We start from the raw sequence: 17,697 nt of genomic DNA on the forward strand, positions 1-17,697 counted from the left end.
ACAGCAGGGGGACGCTCATACAGCAGGGGGAGGCGTACCAGATCGTAGCTCCAGGTCTTCCCGTTCATGCTGAAACATCCGATTGCACCAATCCAAACCTTATCCTCACTTGACCCCCCAGAACGGAAGCTTCTCTGTCTTCTGATGATGATGATCTTGGCTCTGTGGACAAGCCTTACTCAATGGTTGATATTTCGACAAATAACAGCCTTTAAACTGCATCAAAATCAGGGGAAATGTCTAGATTACATTGTAGCGGAACATAAAGGCCAATCACAAAATTGCATTCAATTCATCCTTTTTGATTAAATTGCCTTTAAGTGGTGTGAATTATGCTTGTTACCAACAACCATTATTGATTAATCAATACATGCCGATGGTCTGTTTGCTGCCTCATTTTGTGGTCTGTGCCATGTTATTTTGGCCGCAAAGAAAATCTAAAATGCGAAAAGAAATCATTGTCATGAATGTGTCAATGGCTCGCTAACAACAGCGTTTCAGGGGAAGAACAATCTAGAACATGGGATATTTTATTCACTTAAAGCAGCATTCCACAGCTTCTGAACAAAAGGTGCCACTGGACCTAAGCTGAATCCTGCATAGACTAGCTCAAGGGTTAGCATTAGCATTAGAATCCTTATAGAATCCAGGAGTGTATATTACCGACACTGACTGTTCCCTCTTTGCGGATCAATCCAAAGGAAAATGACTCTGACGGGGATGAATGACTGTGAGAGTCTGCAGTTACTAAGGGATGACGGCGGTGATTAATTCTTTCAGAATCCATTCTGCATGGGCGAGGAAACTACAATTCACAGTTGCAATCCTCCTCTGCGCGTTAAGAACGCTCCCGTCCTCCAACAGAGAGAGAGGTTGGACAAATAAATAAATAAATAAAGTAAATAGCCTCCAGGAGGCTATTTACGTCTGCTTGTTTGCCTGCCTGCCGACATTTAATAAGATTACGTGCAACCTTCCAGAATGTGAGATTTACCAAGGCGGGGACGAAGGAGTTAAAACGAGAAGCCAGCTGCCGTGATTCCTCTTTGAAATAGGAATTCGTAGTTTTTCTTTAAAATACAGATACAGAAACTGCACAAGACGAGCGTGTGCTTGCTCCATAAAAGCCTTTCATCCTTTTAACTTCACCTAACAAAGACGAAATTCTTCTGGCTTCTCTGCTGAGTTCGATTTCCTGTCGGTAAAAATGATGTTACATCGCTGAAAAGGAAAAAATAAATAAATCTTGCCTTTGATTCTTATTTAGTTGAACATAAATAGTGATTTCCTTTCTGTAAAACACAAACAAAGGTGCTCGGGTTGGAATAATAATGACAAAAGTCTGTTCTGTGGGATTAAAAAGAATATGAGAACTGCTATAAAAGTACATTAAATGTCCAAGGTGACCTGAACGTTGCCGGTGGGAGTACAGCTATAAGGAATGATTTGTAGAAGAACATTGCTGCCCTATAGAACCAATCATCCTCGTTTGAGTGTTCTGCTGGTTCTCAGTGGAACTGTCTCCTGGCAGGTTAAAGCACCTGTGAGGCTCGTGAAGTTTGTTCTGGGAGAGAAGTGATTGTTATCCAAAAGAGAGCACAGCAGAGGTGCAGAGACAAAGCAGGACACAGAGATGGCGTCAATTCTGCCTTTTTCTATCAGAAAAGTGAACATCTCATGTTGCCATGTCATCGTTTTGGTTGTGTAGCTTTGTGCTTTTCTCTCTTCATCTTTTTTTCTTCTCCTTTCTCACCTCTCCTGCTATAGGTTTCCTCCTGTTTTCTTGCCACTTCCTTGTTTGGGCTTGTTGTACAACCTCTGTAGGTGTCTCTATGTTCAGTAAAGATAACACTTTAACAACACAATATGACAGACGTTAGCTCATTGTTAGCCACAAGCCTCAACTTGTGCATTAAGACACATGCAGTTGATTTTCAAGGTAGTTCTACAATGTTGATTTCTGTCCGGTCCAGGAATATGACAGACATAAGTAATATATGCCATCAAAAATGCATGTAGGCTGCCGGAGCAACAGGCAGCTAGAGCAGTGCACGGATAAAAGCCTCGCCTTCCAATTCATCACACTACTTCTGTATCAGTCAACACTGCCAGGACAAACGACCGGAAAACTGTTGGGGTCATTATGTAATTATTCTTCAGTGGCAGTTATTCATTTGTTTTTTCATTGCCTTTCTTTTAAGTGCCAGTAATCAACACACCCACTTGCAGACACGTTCACGTTTACTAGTCTGACTGTGAAAACCAGACGGACAATAATAATCTTTCAGAACGCCAGAGCAGATTATTCACTGAAGATACACGAAATACAATAAACGGGCTGTGCTATTCATGGTGACGTCGGTGTCACAAAGACGGACGCAAAATAGCCAGAAATGCACAGTAGAAAAAGGCTGTTTGTATGCTAACCTATGCATTTACTGGGATGTGGTTCAAAGCAAAGGAGTCCATGTAGCAACACACAAGTCTGTCACATTTCTGTTTCAGGCCAGGGAAATATGAATTAAGGTCCCTTTGAAATGCTAATGGAAGATGACAGAATACAGGAATTTAATGAGATGTCTTTGCATTGTAATAGTTGCAATTTTTGTTGCAATTCTCCATCACTGATAATTCATTAATTGGCCTTTTGGCTAGAGCTGTGGCATTTAATTAGACGCTACTAAGTGGGGCCAAAAAGACATTATCAATTATTTCTGGGCATATAAAGTGGAAACAGTCATTGCCAGATGCTGATGTGCTTGAGTTGCCGTTTCAAATCCGAAGAAATATCCTCCAACAGATGGCTTGGTGATGTCGGCACAACTGCGATTATCCCAGCGTTTCTTTTACTGGAGTTTGAGCGCCTGAGTTTATCATTTATGACCATCAACATAGTCGCCGTGCGTGTCAATTTGTCCATTTACAAATCATTTTGCAGCAATTTCAGAGGCTGGATGACAGGGAAGTCGATGTCTGAGGGTACAAATGTCAGTTTTTCTGCACACTAGAAACAGGTCCTCCCTGTCTGTCTGCATTAATGAACCAGCTGTCATGTTTGATCACCAAGTGTATCACTCAGGTTTTCAAGATTTAATCAGTAAAGCCGGCCAAAGTTGCCCTTGGGAAGTCAGTTTTGCTTTGTTAAGAGATGCTTTAATCAGGGCGAGGGCAGAGGATATTGTGTTTGTGTTGCGGCATATGTCTGTGTTTTGAACAGCAGATTTAGGAAATTCTTCTTCAGAAGGGGCTGCGGTGAAATCAAGGCGCCATCAACAGATGGAAACCTACAATTAATTTCCATTCAAATCATGATTTCAGGTCTTGATTTAAATGGAAAACAGAAACAACATGTTTCATCGCTTTTATAGTGATTTGATCTAATTGTTTATTTTCTGATTGTGCTTTGATCCTTCTTGTGCAAACCAGGTACAAAAATTCATCTGGAAAAAAGATAAAATCCATCTTTAACCTATCTTTAAAAACCCACCTTTAATTGTGGTATCGTCTGTTGGCTGAAAATTCACCAGGCCCGCGACAGCAGAAACTTCCATTATGCTGCTTTGTCCTTGTCGATTTCTATTTTTCTTACACTTCCAATGCTTGAAAACCACAAATTCTTGCCTCAGCTTTCAGACTAGATGGTTTTCACTCCCCAAACAAAATAGATTTGCCAGAGCAGGTGATCCTTGGTTCTGTTTTCTAATGGTAGCACAAAGCCCTCCGCCAAAGCACAAAATCTACTCAGGGATGATCTGATATGAGTGGTGATTAAGAGCTCAACGAGCTACTCGCACCTCCATTCCACTGATCCAGATACCACTGACACCACAGGAAAAACCTCCCTGGGATCACACCTTCACATCACTACACAGCAGAGTGACACACAAATTAGTTCTTGTCAACTGGTCGGTCAGTAAAATCTGGATCCATGAGGTCAGAAATTTAAGACCTTCATCATGTCACACAAGCAGTCCCTGAGCTTGTTTTCAGGGGTCATGGAATTTGTAGTATATTTCCTTTTATATACGTCGTTGTTTATAGAGACGATAAACCAGAGGACCCCCGTGATAAACATCAGTCTTCGGTGGCAAACATCGATTTGTCTTGGGTGTATTTCAGGTGTCAATTCAGAGACTGTATAATAGTGCAGTAAAGATCTACCAGCTAAATCACCCTGTCGTTCCCAGTTTGGCTGGATTGTTTGTATTTACATCCTGCTGCTGTTTCTGACAGATTCAGATTTGCATGTCCAGGACAGCAGAGGCACCACGAGGTAATGGAGGAACTCCAGTAAAACCTTATTGTCCGCTTTTGTCCTTCTCTGAACCCCAGCATAACTAATGTATTTCCATTTATCATGTACATATCTGGTCCTCTCATCGCTCCATGCGAGGCTGGTCCCGCTCAAGGTTTCGGCCTGTTAAAAGGGAGCTTTTCATTTGCCACTGTTGCATGTTTGTGCTGTGGCTTTCTGTGTAGAAGCTAGGGGAATCTTTATCTCCACTTTCCAGGTTATTTTTCATTAAATATGGATGAAATAGAGGTCTAACATATGTTTTACTCATCACATATGTAGGAGATAATTAAGGCAATTATTTCCATGTCTCGTATCTCCTTCCACTGAAAAAGGTCCTATATCGTTAAAGGAGTCGGAGCCTCATAAATGCTGTAAATCTCTTTGGGAATCCTTTTAGTACTGTGGGTACAGAAGTTTCATAAATGCAGAAGTTTCATTAAAACTCACAAAGAGCATTGGAAGAGTTGAATGTAAAACACGAGCGTTTAACCGTCCTTCACACGTTATAATTGGCTCAATTAGCAGTCCTCACTGTCCCAATTCTCAGGCCTCGGGACTTCAGGGAAATATGTACCAGTAATTCCATCTTAACCTTTGCCTGCGTATAAAAGCAGACCGCCGAGAACTACGGAGAAATTAGTCCCACTGCTGCGATCAAAGCTCAGATAAGATGGAGTGAGGCCCAAAATGGAATAGCTAACACTGGTGTCATGTTCTGTTTAACAGTCAGATCACCTCGGCGCCGTTTTAGATCACCTGTTAAACACAACCCCGTCTTGATGGATGCAGAACCTCAACATCATTATATTTGTGTCATTTTTTTTCCCCATCATGTAATAAAGAGGAAATTATCCTGTGTCTCCACAGCAGAACATCCAGTGGCAAATAAAATATTCCATTTTTATCAGGGAGCGATAGATCGTTGATTCACGGAGGACTGAGTCAGTGGCTTCGGTAGGCGTATGAGCAGTGCTCTGGGCTAACCTTTAGAGTGCTCTGAGCTCATGGGTGGTTTGTGGACGGGTGTTCAAAACACCTAAATTGAGGCCAAATAAGTCATCATGCTTGAGAAGCTTTGCTAAAAAACCTGACAGATCCGGTTTCAATCATTTTAGTGTCAAATATACACAAATCTTAGTTCTGCTTTCCATCTAAAGCCCAAAAACACACATATGCGTGTTAGTGATTTTGGAGCCATGTTTAGGTTGTGTTCCAGCCATTCATCCTTCTCTGTGGACTTCCGAGAGGTTTGTGTCATGACTTCCTGTTTTATTTTGAAAGGTAACTCTCCTCACATCGAGCCACCTGGCCTGTCACCTGCCTAATTGTCCTCCTTGGTTCCTGATGGTTTCCACCTGTTCCCCATCACCCTCACGAGTTCAGGGTGTGCGTCTCCCCCTCCTGCGCCAGTGTTTGGTCCTGTCGTCCTCTCCAGCTGTCCTTCCAAGTCCTTGTTTCATGACATCTATATCTGCTCATGCTGCCGTTGTCAGACTCCTTTTTGAATTTTTGTTTGTAGTTTCTGTAATTTCCTCAGTTTCCCACTGTTTTGTTTACCTCCACTGGGAGTGATTAATGGTTTGAGATAGTTTTCAGTAGTATTTTGTAGAGCCTGTGATTCGAAGGTGCGATTTTGTTTTAGGTTAATCTTCTAAAGACTTGTGTGTTATATCATCCGTCAGGACTGATCTTGAGTTTGTTTTCTCAGTTTTTCAACAGGCTAATGGTTTATGTCGGCATTTGTCGTGCATCAATCTCTCGCCTGATATATAAAAACGTAGAGATATTTATTTGATCAAATTCTCCCCAGAGTGATTCTGTGAGAAAATGGGAATAATGCTGAACCGTTCTAGTGTTTGTATTTTCTCTGGGTCTACGGCGTTGGAGCGAGAAAGGCGGCAAGGCTAATGCTTTTTTGCTTTCATGAGAAGCTCATATTAAGCTTCCATTTTAATTATTAGTATCCACATCACACCTCCCAGCGGTCTGGGTTCAGAGATAATGTGTCCTGCATGGCTGCCTTTTCAAACAAATGCTTCAGAGGGCGACCAGGCTCAAATCAAAGGTTCTAAACCTTCACCTCACCGTAGCTTTTTATCTGGCAGCCGTGAGGGGCCTCCCACTCAAAGAAACATTCAAATTCTGAATGAGGATGTGGCAAAAACCTGATGTAAGACCACAGTCAGTCTTTATTTTATTGTATATCACTCAACCCTTTTTTTTACAACTTGCTTTGGTTGGTTCAAGACCTTTGTTTCTTGTGGAGCTTTCAGTTTAAATGTTGATTGAACTTTGTTATTTCTATAACACTCAAGTCTCAAGTGATCAAATATAAACCCCGAGTCTGTGTGGAACTCTGTAGTTAAAGAACAGTTTTCTCTTTGGCTTAACAAGCTCAAAGATCCCTTCAGGTGGGGACATACGCAGTAAAAACACAGATCTGATTTAAGCACATTTAGAGGTGGTCTGGAGCATAAACCTCGCATTTCTCTCACTCTCAGATGCCAGATGGCTCACGATGGTGACTCCACAAATGTTACCTGTATATGTTATGTGATTGCTCATATTGCTGCAGGCTACCTTTCAAAGTAGGCCTCATCCTTAAGGCCTCATCCCAGAGTGGGTCAGAAGAATAACTGCTCAAAGTAGAGTTTAAATATCCCAGGATCTGGCTCACGAGGGAGGGAGGGTGGAAGAGTGGAGAGATGGACAGATTTTCGCAGTGTCTGCAGTACTAGGGACCCTCATCCATGGCCGGTGACCAAAAGAACACGGTCAAGGGCACGAGCGGCTGGAATGTCTCTTCTGCAGGTGCCACTGCTGCTCCTCCGCCTCGAGGGGAGTCAGTTGAGGTGGTTGGTGTATCTGGTCAGGGGGCCTCACTGGGGAGACACATCCGTCTGGGAGGAGAGCCTGCAGCAGAACTACCATACTCAGGAAAGATTCTATCTTTCGGGTGAGATCTGGTGGGATTCCCTTGGAGGAGAGGAGTGTCTGGTCATCCTGATGAAGCTGCCAACCTGGATAAGTGGTTGGAAGATCAAGAAGCTATTATTAATGTATCCCCTCTGTAATTGCCTTTTGCACCATGTTGCTGCCACCCAGCAGCTCTATTCAAGGGGTATTTTGTGTGTTTGTCAGCCACATGGAAGCACAACAGCTGCACTGAACGGTTCGTTCTGGTGTGTTTTAAAGTTTGGGAATGCGTAATTAACAGCTGTAAACTATTTGACACTGTGTTTCTGACACATTTACATGTCATTCACACACCATTTGCTTACAGGTAAAAGTGTCGTTAACAGAAGTGGATGTGTTGCTGCTGGTGTTCTTTTTTTTTAATAAATAGAAGGATATAAGTTCCCAGCTTTCCAAAACTTGCAGTATACCTTTGTAGTCGACCATGGATGATTTATTTCTGATGAATGCTTTAAAGAATTTGATTTGATGTGTTCAAAATCAAAGGATTTGTCATCGGGGAGCCACGAGGGAGGCTTTATTTATAGTCTCCTGTAGTTATAAAACTGTCAGCACATGCTCACACTTGAAGGATGAGTTCTGAAAGTCGGCCGGTTTGCATTCTGCTGCAATCTCTTCCCTCTTTCTTTAGCCAGCCCTGACTTGAAGGTCTTCATAATAACAGGTAGGCACAACTTTTTGTTAGGCAAAAACAAAGGGGGCAGCAGGCGGCGGGATTGTAATTAGATTCCATTAGCAAAGTAATTGCATCAGGAATGCTCATAATGAACTCTAATTACTTGTAAAGGTCTAAATGAGAAAACCAGTGGTGAGCTTTGGCGGGTAAGGAAGAGTTCAGGCGTGCTGCAGGTGATTCTCCTTTGGGAAATTTGTGTGACAAATGACTGTATATTCATGCTCACGTATCCATACTCTAAGAGGGGACTCGTTTCGGCAGCTGTGTTCTTCCAGTACGTTTTGAATTTTGATTTCTCCTTCCACTGATTGCAAGACTTCTTGGTAGCAGAGCTTCATTTCTACAGCCCTCTCTATCATTGCATCCCTGCTTTGTCTTTCAGCCTGTATCCAGAGGCTAAATGCCCTGCAGCATTCCCAGGCCGGCCAACATTTTCCATCGCCTCTCTTTCCGTGCATTCGTGCACTTTCAGCCTTGTTTGGCCGTCAAAACCGGGAGATTAGTCATTCAGTCAGACTGAAGAGGAGTCATGTTGCAGATAAGCCTGCACTGAAGGAGCCCCTTCTCCATGTAGCTGCATATGTTTTCTCAGATTGGGTTTGCACTTATCAACAGGGGACATTTTCTTTCCCTCCGTTATTACTTCTCCTGCTCTATCTCTCTGCACCCTTCTATCTTTTTAAAACTCCCCAACTATGTGAATTGCGAGCTAATTTTCTTCATCTTTCCAAATGCTTCCCATTTTGCTCTCATCCTGCTATCTTCAACATATGCTGCGCCAAAACTCCTGCCTTTATTTAACATTAGGGGTTTGAGATATGCTTCCTTTTTCCTACCAGTGCACTAGGTTTCATATTCACACATCCAAGACAGTGAAATTGTTGAGCCTGCAGCTAAGCTTGCCCCCCCCACCATCATTGCCTAAATGATCGCTCTGTTCGCCTCAGTTATGCATCACAGGATAGATGGATTCATCTGCCAAGTCAATGAAGTGGGAGTGACAGGAAATACATTAGGAAGCAGTTTTAAAGACATTTCCCTCATTTTAATTTAGTAGCATACGTCTCTGCTGCATAGTAACAAAGCGTATTGCGAAGTCGAGGGTGAACGTTGAAGGAAAGTTTAAATTCAATCTCACAAGCATCCAACAATAAACTTATGTATAAAAGGCACCTGAACCTGAAACACTTGTCTACAATATGAAATTTATAGTGTGGTGAAACATAAAAACAGCCAGATGACCATTGTTATTCTTAATGCTGAATTGACTTTAGTTTTTTCTATAATGATGGAAGGTGTCAGGACTATTTGCTCTTGTTCTAAACTACACCACCTTTTGAATTCGAGCTGTCAGTGAGGAACACTGCTGGTCCACGCTTGGGTTGAGACCAGAGCCCCGGCTCAATCGTGAACTTCATTTTTCCCCCATCACGATTCTCTGTGCCTTCCTCCTGACTATCTCTTGTCCCCACTTTCCCTGAGCTGTGTGGCATAAAATACGAGCTGGTGTGCAGAGCAAAAGTCCAAATGGGGCAATTTATCAGGATTAGAGTCATACACGGGTAAGGCGCAGACGGTGCAGCTTAAACAGCCTTTCTGAATACCAGCGATGAGATGTAATCAGCGCTAACACCCTATAATGAGTTTGTTTTAACATAACTCATCTGTTTGATACATGAGAACGGTGTAAATAAGAAACAAGCATAAATCTGAGCTCTGCCAGTCACTTTTTATGTTGCCGGCTTCATTTTTCTGTATTGCTTTTCCTAGCCTGTCATATCTATCTTAAAAACCCGGCATGTCTCCTCTATCAGTTTATATGGATGCCACTGCTGTCTACAGGAAGACAAAGGGACCTGTCCGTCCAAACAAAGCATTTGTTATGCCTGACGTGCAGTAATGCTCCTTTTTGATATGCGTGCGCGCTCTCCACACTCGATCAAAACATGCTTCTTGGAAACACGATGTCACGAGAGCACCGCCGTCCTCGTTACTCTACTTGAATGTTTCGGTCGATCCTTGCACGCCTCCAATTGGGGGGCGAGGGGGGGGGGGTGCGTGGGGGCGGGGGCTCAGAGCTCGAGGGCCAAATTGGGGGAGAGGACATCAAAATACGGGAACGAAAATGTCAGCGTCGGAGACAGGAGCCATTATGCGGCGCTGCGGAGCCGTGTTGTCTGACAGTAATCGACGTGTTTTGTCACACTTATATACCATGTTTGCATTTGGTGGAAGATGCGGCGGTTATTTTCAGAGATCGTTGTGCATTCGTTTAACACTGAGTGTCCAAAATGAGCTCAACGAGACATTTTACAGTCAAAAGCAAACATTGTTGAACGTCCATTACACAAGTGGGCAATAACTATGGTGGTCCACATGTCCCACATGCATGCGTCCCAACAACTGGGCCCAACCCAGATGGCTCCCTGTTGCGCAATCCAGCTTGATTGCCTCTTAAATTAAAACGCCTGTGATCAGACCTAAAGGTCAAATTGGAAAAACAAATTGCATTTGTCAGCATCTGGTGAAGATGTGTTTAATATTCATGACACGATGAATAAGCAAAGAGGCATCCTGCGTTGTGAACTATATCACTGCAACTATGGAAATGATGGTTTTATGGTGTTTTTTTAAAATATGAAATCAATTATTTATTCCTCGCCGTGTTTTGTGCCATACAGCACGCGGCCGCCTCCACTTATTCTGGCATCTGCATTGCAAACTAAAACAAATTAGATGGGAAATTGAAAAGGCTATTGAAAAATACCCTCCATTTAAGCCTACCGAGTCGTGAATCATCCTGTTGGACTGATATATGGCTGATAATTTGAGTGTTCTAGTCACAATTGATACTAGCAATAGTTTCTTTATGATCTGCAACAGGAAACACAAATATTGCTATCCTACGTCAAAAAAAATCAAGAAAAACTGCTTTTCTGTGTTGGACTATTGTAGAAGAGACCCAGATAAGGGAGATCTAGGCTCCGCCAGCGCAGCAGCTCACACTCAGAAGCCAACATTTACCTCCAGAACGCAACTAACATTATTTATCTCCGCTTCCGCCCCGTTGACCTTTGAGTTACCAGCCTGCTTATTAGTTCCTGTGAGTTGATATTATGATTCAGCTTTGCACATTAACGGTGACCTTATCTTACACTGTCATATGGATGACATTATCCAGCACGACTGCTGGAAACCAGCTCCATGCTAAACTCCCCAGCTGGGCTACCAGTTTATCATCCCGAAGACTCATCCACGCTATATGTTTTATTCAGAAGATACTTTTTTCTACACGTTGTTCGATACGCTGACTATGTGGAAAACCAACAACTGGTGTGCAGCAGATTCAGTATTTACTGTTTATCTACTTCATGTCAACACGACATTAAATATAAATTAGTGTCTCCAGAATGAGCAGTCGCTGTTAATTAATGCATTATAATGAGAAGCACTGGCAGGCCAAGAACAATTATCCTGATAATGTGCAGGTTGTGGGTGTTTCGGTCATTGTAACCGGGTTTGTTTGCTCATTTACAACATCATTATGAAATATGTAATCATATTACCAGTGCTTTTCTTTGTCCATTTTTTTGCCCTCCAAAAACATACGCCTTGATTTATTTCTAACGGACTCTAAATTGTGTGATGGATGATGTGTGTTGGACCGGCGACCCCTCCGGGGTGCGTTCCCAGCAGCTCCTCTGTGACCCTGATTAGGAAGAAGCAGCAGACAACTGAAAAATGAATTCTTGGGTTAGTGCAGAATCATGGAGTTATTCCCACAAACCGACAAAAGCAAATGAGCCCCAATGCTCGGACGGCTATTATCCACACAATTTATAGTTCAATAATTTTTCCAAGGACACTTTTGTGTGCAGCGACTGTGATATAGCACTGCCAGCGGGACAACATGTCTCTTACCTGGGTTGTTCTGTGACCTCTCTGACCTCCTACAAAAGCTCAGTGTAGCTAATTGGATGGAACGATTGATGGATGGATGGTTTCAGAGTGCAATACTCTTGATTTAATGAGACCCATCCCAAAAAATAAAAGGACATGGAATGTAATGACAGTGTGTCATAATAACTAATTTCTGACAAAAGCCATTTGTGTGGACAGTAATGAATGGAACTGGGCAGAAGAGAAAAATCAAAGAAAGACAGTGACACAGCCAGTGAAGGTCAGGAGGAACCACAGAGGTGAGAAGAACAAGGGCGGAACCTCAAGTTGATTTCACCACCATCTTGAGTGGCCTGAAGTCGCTGCCATGAGATTCTGCCGCCCGTCTGTTTTGCAGCTGAGCCTTGACAAGAATAATGAGATCCCAAAAAAAGGTTCAAGGAGATCTTTACCTTCATGTGATGGCCTGTTGGTGGAGGAGCCGCACTGAGGGGGCTACAGAGGGAGGTGAGAGGACTGATCAGGTAAGTGTGGGCCCAAAGAAAAAAATATTAACGATGACGCAGGAAGTCAAAGACCGCTGAAGTGAGACGGTAAGGATGTGGTGTCGGGGCAGAGCGAAACCTGATAGGACCGGAATCATTAGAGGCAGAGCAGAGCAGTGGAAATATGCTATTAAGTAGGGAAAAGTTGTATTTTAGTAAGGGCACACTTGGCTACTTTCATCCTGGGTGACCAGGGTTCCATTTCTTCAGTCAGGGAGAGAAAAAGGAGAATTTATTCCTTTTATCCAGCAATATGTCCTTCTTGACCAAACGCCAGCTGAATATCTCTGTTCAGTGTTTAAGCACGTGCCAATAGTGCACAATCATGTGCAAAGATGGGATGGACACAATATGCTTTTTGTGATTTGGCCTCCGGTCAAAGTGCAGTTGATGTTCAGTCCAACACTCTAAAATACTTTGATACAGGTGGAACTTTAGCTCCTGCATCGCTCGTATTCATGCTTCAGGCAGGACAATCTGGTCAGATACAGATGGACCTCATAGGACTTTGATTCTGTCGTCCTGTGCAGCGTTTCCACTGAACACAACCGCCTGGTTTGCTGTATATGGTATTCATTTATCCTTTAGATTCTCTCTCTCGCTGTTGCTCTTTCTCTTGGTGTCATCATTTTCTGCAGACTGCAGCTGAGGGATTCTCTCCATGTGTGAAAGGGGCTAATTTCAGTGTGCATCAGACCCTCATCACATCGCGTTCTTCTTCACTGATTGTCTGGCTGGGATGTCACTCTACGCATGCCTTCCCTTATAAACCTCCAAATGGAAACAAGTCAAATCAAGATGTACTCTTCCTTTACCACATCACCATACTGAGCCAAAAAGATCCAGCTGCTCTGTACAGGTTCTACCCTGGTGCAGGTTCCAAGGCGTCCCATCAAAACAGAGTTTCAGGGAACAATCATTTGTTTTCTAGGAGGGTACTTCTAGTAAATGTAGTGTAGTCCATCCTTTGCAAAACTGCTTTAAGTGTTTGGCAGAAAAACTAGAAGCACAAATCAAAATTGGTCCTGTTCTGTGCAATTTTCTGGGGGAAATAAAGCCGGGGCGGACAAAGCAGTCAGAAACTGCTGCTTGGAAACCTGAAAATAAAAAGCCAAGGCTGGAACCTGAAATAGTTCAAAGCAAATAAAAGCTTAAAGCAGAGGATTTCTGAAATCTGAGTAAATCAATGACAAAACCTGTTCTCAGAATGAGACAAGCTGATAGGCTATCTCCTTTTGATAAGAGCAACAGAAGATTGTGGGATGTCATGTAAAATACAGCGAGAGCCATTTGACTCGCGGGTAAACTCTAAAAGCAACTCCACCGAAAAATCTGGTTCTGATTCAGCTAGCTTCTCGTGCTCCAGCTCTAGCCCCACCTCCTCCAATAACCAGCTGACTCAGCGTGTTTTCAGGCACAGAGAAGTATGCTGGTTACTGTAACAATACAAAATAAATTAATATAATCCTCCTTTTATCCCCACAGAAAAGAACCTCATTTCAATAAACTAGCGAAAATGCTAAGACGTGTGTGGTGCATTGTAAATTATTCGTAAAGTATTAGCCGGTAAGCAGCTTAATGAGATACCTGTTGTGAATGACCTCAAGACTAAATTAGGCCAACCACAGCTAAAGGATATTGATTAAACATTAAAGAGTATATAGAGCTTTATTTAAAAAAAAAAAAAAAGTCGGTTTCTTGCAAGGATCTAGTTTCTGTACAGCAAACGGTGAGGTCAAAGGTCATCCAAACTCAATAAATTCTATTGTGAGATTGTTTTCCCTTGTTCAGTCACCTTCAACGTTTTCCCTTCCTTTTTGGAAAATCCGATGTATTTCAATAAATGATCAAGCTTTCCTGCAGAGCCTCTGATGCTAAAACAAACAGTGAGCAACTTTGATGCAAATCTATTTCATTGGACCCCTCAAACCAAAGCTGCAGTCTTATTTATTTATCTGTCTATTTTTCATCATGTTTTGGGAAAAACTGGGGCATCGAAAAGCTGCCAGTTCCCTCGTTTGTCACACCGGTTTTTCCATATTGTATTTCTGCTATTTTTGTTTACAAAAAAGGGGAGGAAAAAAAAGAGAGAACATTTATTTCATGTCAGTCCGTTCTGGATCCGAGTCCCCCGTCTGTTTCTCTCGCTGAGGTTGCAGCGGTTTTCTTTTCCTACCTTTTTTTAGGCCGCGTGGAAAACCGTGATATCAGTATATGGAAGCAATAACACGGAAGCGCGACACCGTCGTGACACTGCCTCATACGTCAGAAATCCAGATGACAAGTATTCAATGCGCTACAGAGCTGAGGATTATCGCCGCTGCTCCTCTCCGAAGCCGTTCGCCGCCTTATTGTGCGCTGGTTTTCTTTCATCTTCCTGCTGTCAACTCAAGGAAACATCCAGCAGGATGGGAAAAACACGACCCGACCTTGACTTCTTGTTTTGCACCCATTGCGCATAAAGGTATAGGTGTGGAATCATGTAAAGGATATAAACAGAAATTACAACAATCGAAATAGCCATTTAGCCTGACTGGCAGCAAACAGGCTGTGGACAGTGTGATTAGTGTTGGAGAGGCTGACGTGAAGGAACGGCTAAGACAGCAGCGCTAATGTTGTTTGTGGAATATCAGCGAGTGTGAGAACGCATGCTGATAAATGCCCAGGCTGTCCTCGGCTCAGGCTCGACTCAGCGCAGCGCCCCTAATGATTCAGGCTGCAGAAGTGCTTAGATCATCACAAGTGTGCCTTTTGCACAACGCTCTTATCCGAAGTTTGCGGCGGCTAAAATCGCCCACGACGCCCACCGTGAGTCCGTTCAATACGGACAAAAAGGTTGATTTTTTTTAAAAAATCAACTAAGATCTGTCCTTTTTCTCAATTTCCTTAGCTGCTATAACCTCCACAAACAAATTATATGTATATTTGTTCTATTTTTGTACGCCTCTGTCCTTTTTCCTGCTGCGCTCTGAGCCATTGCGCCCAAATGTCATTCTGATGTAAACCTAAATGACAAATAAAGTCTGTCTATTTATTTATCTATCTCGTGAATGCGCTGGTGTTTTTATAGCCTGCAGTAAACTTGTGTCCGTATTTCTGAGGCTGGGGAATCAATTACTTTCAGGTCACCTTTGACGTCTCAGAGATGCGTATGTTTACCATTAAACCCTAATTTCCTCCAGAGTATCACTAATTGCAGGTAGAGGTTGTTACCAGGGGCTGTGCTGCAAACATTCCTCTTAATCAAATTGCGTAGAATCTAAGCAGACGTGCAGTAAGACACATTTTCACATCAATCAATAAATGACCTCTTTTTAGCCATCCAGTCACAGGTAAAGGTGACGAAACAAGTCATCTCAGCAGGAGAAAATGGCATTAAAGCTGCTCCGTGTAGAGATTCTAAAGTATTCAAATTGTTACATTTATTGCTATTCACTACATGGTTTCTGTGCTGTGCTGTGGTGCATTGTTACGTTAACAAATAAGATCTTGGGGGGAATGATTTATTTTTCCGATGCATTTATTTTTCCGATGCATTTTCAGAGCGAATCCGCTGAAGTGCTGCTGCGCGCTAAAGCTAACGGCCCACTGCAACAGCTTTTTTTGCTGTGTCAAGTTGAACCCGTTTGACCTCTGAGACCACAGTTCAGATCCCACTGCAGCCGAAAAACCCTCCAGTCGTTTAACAAGATGCACAATTACACTTTGTGTGTGTGTGTTTGCCCCTTCGTGTTCCCGTGAGCACATCACTGCAGCACAAGCGTGAACCGCTTTAAAACATTCAGTTTTCTTTTAAAACACGCAGTTCAAGCATGCATCCCCGCCTGCGAGACGTGGGGAAACACTTTAGGAATAAGAGCGGAAACAGCCACATTTAGATCAAGAAAAGAGGGGAATTAGATGTGCGACGGCCGCGTTTTTGCTCCCCCGGGATAATGGCGGCCACCACACTGCGATACGCCTCGTAGAGGTCAATGAGAAAAACCATTAGTTCACAAATGGCTGCCACAAAAATGTAATTAGACGCTGTGTCGTGGGAATCAGAGGGCGCGAAGCAACACATGAAAAGGAATAACAACATCCTGGACATTAAGACTAATGCTTCCCCCAATAATCTCATACTTCCTGCTTTGAAATGATCGTTAAGTTGGATCGCTGGGATGTAAATGGGACGTTTCGGTCGTCCCAGTACTTAACCACTCTATGCTTTGAACTGTAATCCTTCATGCTGATCGGGCTCAGAGCTCAGGCAGCCTCACTTTTAGAAGTCATGGCCATTTACATATGGCCAGTATGAGGTGAAAAGATTTGCTTCCTCGAGGTTTTCACCACTTGGGTCAAGGCCCAGAAGAGTAATCATGATAAAACCGGGCTACAAGAGTATCAGTGAGATCTATATTTGCATTGGCAGCACCTCAGTGCCCTTGGTTACTCTCACCATCACTGTAAGATGTCTGCTATTAGGCTAGTGCGGCCATCTGCATCAGAAGTTAGCCACCAGCTACCGCTACTTCAGCTTCATCCGTGTGTCCGGTTCGCTTGTGTTGACTTTTTCTCTGTCGTCTACCCTCCCTGCCTACGTCTTTGCCTCTCCCTGCTATTAAATGAGCAAAGCACCAGTGGATGTGCAGTACGGCTAACCCCATTTAGAGGACACTGTTAGCCTTGCGCTATCGGCTGCTTTGCACCTCCCATGTCGCTAATGGCAGAAAATAGTTGCAAAGAGTGGAAAAGGGCAGCGTAATGTTGCATTACAATTATTGGCATGTGTGGGCGAGTGACAAGGTCAAATTTGCAGGACCACAATATAAGCGCCCACATTTCCCCGTTTATTTAAAAAATCTGAGGTCGCAGCCATTAAAAGTGAGGTGTGGCCAACACGTGTCTAGCAGAGTGGCGGATAAGAGCACAATAATAATTGTAACAACAATGTCATCGCTTATAAAGCTGTCAAATAACCATGTGGCTGCTAATAAAAAGTTGTCGAGGGGTGCAAGAAGAGAAGTGAGTCAAGAAAAAAGGTGAACAAAGACTTTAGAATATCAAAATATAGGTAGTCGTGGCAATACGACAAAAATAACGTCGTACATTTGTGTAGGTGTCACCGTCTTTCTTGTGATTTTACCAGGGGAACCTGCTTTGATCTCAGAAAGGCTTTGTGAGTTGACATATGGAATCATTTCAGCTTCGATGATGTGACAGTTGGCTCGTGTGATTTGTCAAACTTAACAGGCTTTGGTGTCTAATACGGAAATTAACACGGGGAATGATGCGATTGGCGTTGACTCTAATGAGGAAAAATC

The sequence above is a fragment of the Takifugu flavidus genome, chromosome 20 (genome assembly GCF_003711565.1).
Source record: "Takifugu flavidus isolate HTHZ2018 chromosome 20, ASM371156v2, whole genome shotgun sequence".
NCBI classification, from domain to species: Eukaryota; Metazoa; Chordata; class Actinopteri; order Tetraodontiformes; family Tetraodontidae; genus Takifugu; species Takifugu flavidus.